We start from the raw sequence: 6000 nt of genomic DNA on the forward strand, positions 1-6000 counted from the left end.
AACCTGATCTCGAACAAAGTGGAAATCGAGCTCAATATGCTTTGAGCGAGAATGAAAAACTGGATTTGCAGCCAAGTATGTAGCAGCCACGTTGTCACACCATATCCGATGAGCAGACGGCAGAGGATGCCGCAGCTCACGAAGTAGACAACAAAGCCAGTATAACTCAGAGGCAGTTGTAGCAAGCGCTTGGTATTCAGAGTCAGTGCTGGAACGAGCAACGGTCTTCTGTTTCTTTGAGCACCAAGAAACAAGATTGGCACCGTGATAAATAACATAAGCCGAGGTACTCTTTCGATCAAGTTTGTCTCCACCCCAATCGACATCAGAGTAGGTAGTTAAAGCATTCGAATTAGATCGACGGAACATAATGCCATGATTAAGAGTTCCCTGTAAGTAGCAAATAATGCGCTTAACTGCTTGCCAATGATGAACAGAAGGCGAATGCATGTATTGAGCCATTTTATTGACAGCCTGCGAGATATCCGGACGAGTGAGAGCCAAGTATTGTAAAGCACCAACAATTTGTCGATACAGTGTCGGATCCTCAAATGTAGCAGAGGAAGCAGCCAAGTCAGCTTGTGGAGTCGACGGGGTTGCAACACTCGAAGCCTCATGCATATTAACACGATGCAAAATGTCCAAAATATACTTTGTTTGAGTGAGCTGTAAACCATTTGAATGCCAAGCAACCTCGATGCCGAGAAAAAAAGATATAGGTCCCAAATCTTTTAGTGCAATCATCTGTCCAAGAAGATTAGTGAATCGTTGTAGAAGAGATGGGGAAGAACCTACCAGTACCAAATCGTCAACATATACCAAACAGTAGGCTGTGTCACCACTGGCCGAATAAATAAACAGTGAACTATCCGCCTTAGAGCCGTAAAAACCAAGCTTATGAAGTGCACCAGCAAGACAAAAGTACCAAGCACGAGGCGCTTGTTTTAAACCATAAAGGGACTTCTTAAGAGCACAGACATGAGTCGGTTTTGTTGGATCAATAAAACCCTGAGGTTGCTCCATAAAGACAGGCTCATCAAGTGCACCATGGAGAAAAGCATTGGAGACATCAAGTTGTCGAATGGGCCAGGAATTCGTCACAGCAATTGACAAAACAAGACGAATCGTAGCCGGTTTGATAACCGGACTAAAAGTCTCAACATAATCAATACCTGGGCGTTGATGGAATCCCTTAGCAACGAGGCGAGCCCAATAGCGATCGATCGAGCCATCAGCTTTGACTTTAATCCGATACACCCACTTACAACTGATAATATTCGAAGCAAGAGATCTCGGAACCAAATCCCAAGTGCCATGAGACATAAGTGCTTCAATCTCTTCTGACATTGCCTTCCGCCAAGCTCGGTGTTTAACTGCCTCAGTATAAGATGTGGGTGTGGTTAAGATGGTGGAAGAGGCGATGTAGGCTCTCGGTTTGAGGCTACCAGTTTTTGAGCATGTAGTATATGGATGATTGGGTATTGGTGGCGGTCCAGAGGTGGAGGGACGAGTCGGGGAAGGCCTAGATTCGGCCAAGGGAGAAACAGGAGTAGCCGCTATGATCTGATCATTGGTTGGGGCAGTAGAAGGCAATACTGTATCGGTTGAGCTTTGAGGAGAGGCTAGTGGAGAAGTGGAGGATGGCATCGGTTGGACTGATAGCATATGCGTGGGCTGTGGTGTAGTGTTGCCGAGGGAAATAATGGAGGCTGGTGGTGGTGGAGTGCCAAGTATCGAGGGCCTGTCATCACTGTCTTTGAACGGAAAAACCTGTTCATCAAAGATAACATGTCGTGAGTGAAAATTTTTATTGGTGGATAACGATAAACATTTATAACCTTTATGACGAATACTATAACCAAGAAAGACACATTTTGTAGAACGAGGCTCTAATTTATTCTTTATATACGGGCGAAGCCAAGGATAGCAACAACAACCGAAAACACGAAGAAAATTATATTCCGAGTTTCGTTGAAAAATAACTTGATATGGGGATTTATGGTTGAGTTTTAGGGTTGGCAAATGATTTATGGTATAGACAATGAGAAGAAAGGCATGATCCCAATATTTAGGTGGTACTTTGGAATGATGTAAGAGTGCTCGGCGATTTGATAATATGTTGGTGTTTTCTTTCAGTATGACCATTTTGTTCGAGGGTGTATGGGCATGAAGCTCATACTGTAAGATGGCATTGAAGCTAAGTATTTTCTAGAGCTTGAAATTCCCCACCCGGTCAGATTGAAGCTATTTAATCGGTTTGCCAAAATATTTTTCAACGATAGCTCGGAATTGAACAAAGCAATTGAATACATCAGATTTAGTTCGCAAAAAATAAATCCATGAATACTTGGTATAGTGATCAAAAAAGACAACATAATATAAATATCCATCAACAGAGGCAATTGGAGAAGGTCCCCACAAATCCGAACATATTAATTCAAGAGGTTCTTTTGCTTCAAAAGTAGAATCAGAAAAAGACAATTTTTGAGACTTCCAAACACAACAAGCCTCACATAAGGACAAGTCATGCTTAGAGGAAGCAGACAAATTATTCAAATGTAAGACTTTGCGAACAGTTTTGGAACACGCATGGCCTAAACGAGCATGCCATGTAGATAGGGAAACTGAGTGACAAACTGGAGAAACAGGATCTGCGGCCAGCCGATATAGGCCATCTCTAATGACTCCCTGATGAAGTACCTGCTTCGTCTTGAGATCCTTAATCACAAAATGGTCAGAGAAAAATTCCACAGAGACATCATTAGATTTAGTAAAGTAAGGAACAGAAAGCAAATTGAGATTAGCTTCTGGAACATGAAGAATATTATGAAGCGAAAAAGAATGAGAACCAATAGTAATTTTATTAGAACCGAGACGAGCAATGGACAGAGATTTACCATTAGTGAGAGTGACTTCATCAGTTCTGCTATACTCAAAGTGAAGACCTAGGTTGTCCAGTTCAGAAGTTAAGTGATGAGAGGCACCCGTATCGACAACCTACTGCTTGTCGGAGTGATGAGATGAAGAGTTGTAATTGGCAGTCGGCTTAGGTTGGGTATCATTGTATTTCGGGCTTGGACATTGTCTGGCAGTATGGCCACGCCCTCGACAATTATAGCAGGTTGGTTCAGAAGGATAGGAGCCACCACGGCCCTTGGAGGAAGAGTAACCAGCTCGGCGGTTGCCACGACCCCTGCCACGGGAGTTGCCATTAGATTGTTGTCGACCGGCATAGTGGGCAACAGCCGCTGGATGAAGAGTCACAGAGGCAGATTGTAACTATGATTCTTTAGACAAAAGTAAGCCATATAGATCATCAAATTTCACAGACACTAATCGTGCCTCGATGTTGCGAGTGAAGGGCCGATACTCAGGACCAAGACCCCGTAAAATGTGATCAACAAGATCATCCTCAGAGATCGGTTGATTGAGAGCAAGAAGCTGATCATATATACACTTTGCATGATCCATGTATGTATCAATCGAATCAGTGTCGCGATCGAGAAAATGCAATGAATTTTTGAGGGACCGAATCTGAACACGGGACCCGGAGGCATAGGTGATTTGAAGCTTTGTCCACGCATCAATGGCAGTAGTTGAACCAACAACTTGAGACAGCACTGGTTCAGAGAGAGAGCCAAAGATCCAGCTTAATACAAGCTGATCTTTAATATACCAACTGATGCGCGGATCACGGTGCCCGTTAACCTCTCTCACCGGAGAGGCAGTTCCATCAACATGACAGTATAGTTGATTGCCATGGAGGATTGGGGTAAATTGAGTTTTCCAAAGAAGATAATTTGAGGCGGTGAGTTTAATGGTGAGTTGATTGTGGATGGAAGGGAAAGACATAAGCAATGACATAACAGGGGAGATATTAGCATCGGTAGTTCCCATGGCAGAAGAAGAAGGATCGGGAAAAAAAAGGAGAGAGCGGCGTTGAATCCTAAAAGATGGCTAAACTGATACCATGTAAAAGAAGCAACTTTGGTTTGAATGGCAAGAATACTTTTTCATTGCTTTGCATTAGAAATAAATATAAGTGTTTGACTAGGTGTTTGAGATAGAATACAATAGTGGGTTGAATCTTTCAAATTATTCAAAAAATAAACAAATTCAATCCTAACTTATTTGAATTGAAAACAAGAAACAAGCCACGTCAGCTAGGTGAGGAAGTTGACGTGGATTGAGTCAGTTGCTTAACAATAAGAACTTCATTGATAGAATAAAACCATATTACAAAAAGAGAAATGAACTCTTCAGGATTTAGAGAGCATAGACTCCTATTACTATTCTTTGCCACCCAATCGGCAGTCTTGTTACAAAAACGACTAGCATAAGAGAAAAGTTCTACCAACATTGATCCTAACCGAATAGCAAAGCCTTGGCCACACGAGGAAATCCATCAAAGATTAAGGCATTTGCACTTGTAATGAATAAACCATCGCTGCCATGGCCCACTGGCAAATGTAGCTTTTGCTTATCAAAGGCAGCATCTAATAACATTATACGGAGGCGGGCTTTATGAAGTAGTCGAATATTAAAGGCGTTGATTGGGACAAAGCATTCTCCTGAGCACTTAGAGACTCAGAAAAAATCCTCCAAGCATCACTTCAAATTTGTATGGGGTCAGTATTTTTGCCTTCAAACATCCATAAATTCCAACTCTATATTTCTCAACATACCCAAGCTGTCATACTTGTGGTCGAGAAAGACCAAAAATTTAGAAATTGCTCATTTGTCTCAATCCATCAGTTAAAGAAGCTAGAGAAATCAATATTTGTAGGATCATAGTAAAGCGAAAATGCTCTCCAAACCATTTTTGCAATTCGACAGCGAAACAAAATATGCTCAAGAGATTCAACCTCATCATTGTATCTTGGACACTTGTTTGACAAAGCTCGATAACATAATTACAAGCTGTCTATATGAAATTCTTGACTCTTAAGATACCTTGAATATTTCATATCGAGTTCCAAATTGAGCTTTGTCTATTACTTCTCGAATTCTTCATTTATGTGCTTTAGCTACCTTAAACGATTATACCCATATTTAACTATGTATTTGTCATCTTTGGTAAAGTGCCAAACAATCTTGTCAACGATAGTGAACAGTCTTATAGGGATAGCTCTAATGGCTTTCACTTCATACTCTAGAAATAAAGAAAGAAGCATGTCATGGTCCTAACATCGAGACGTGGTGATGCCAGAAGTCACAACGTGGTGTTAGGATATGACCAACCATAAGATCGTGACATCAATGGATAAGAGGCCACAACGTGAGAAATTGTTTGGAATGATATGTTGGAGATTTGAAGGCAACTTTACGACATGCATGGTATGAGGGCATGACACTAAGTGAGACCGGTTTGAAGAAGGCACAAATAGTAAGTGACATCAAAACATAAAAATTGTTGAAGTCGTGACATCAGATCGTTAGGTCACAACGTACAAATCTTGAGGTCCCGACGTTGATGCCTTAAACCAAGCCTAAGAGAAGTCTTTCATCAATGTCACAACTCTGCAATAGGGAAGGTCGTGACGTCAATCTATATACATGAATTAAGTAACAAATACTAAATGGCATTTTAGTAAAATTATTATTTCTAGCCTTTGAAAAGTTTATTTTTTTGTAACACCCCTAACCCTTATCCGTAGCCAGAACAGGGTTACAGAGCATTACCGAACTTTTTAGATCAAAAATAGACATTACATATTATTTAACATACATGTCATAAATCAATCATATTGTCCCTTATATGAGCCCTCGAGGCCCAAAATATATGTTAGACATCAAATTTTTTCAAAGGAATAGGGGACACACACCCATGTGGCTAGGCCGTGTGGCTCACAGGGTTAAGAGACACACCCATGTCTCAGGCCGTGTCCAAAACTTAGGTGTTCACTGACTTGGATCACACGGCCAAGTCACACGCCCGTGTGCTAGGCCGTGTGAGCATACTGACTTGCATTATTAAGGTGCAGGGGTCATACAGCCAAG

Source organism: Gossypium raimondii, chromosome 4 (genome assembly GCF_025698545.1).
Source record: "Gossypium raimondii isolate GPD5lz chromosome 4, ASM2569854v1, whole genome shotgun sequence".
Lineage (NCBI taxonomy): Eukaryota > Viridiplantae > Streptophyta > Magnoliopsida > Malvales > Malvaceae > Gossypium > Gossypium raimondii.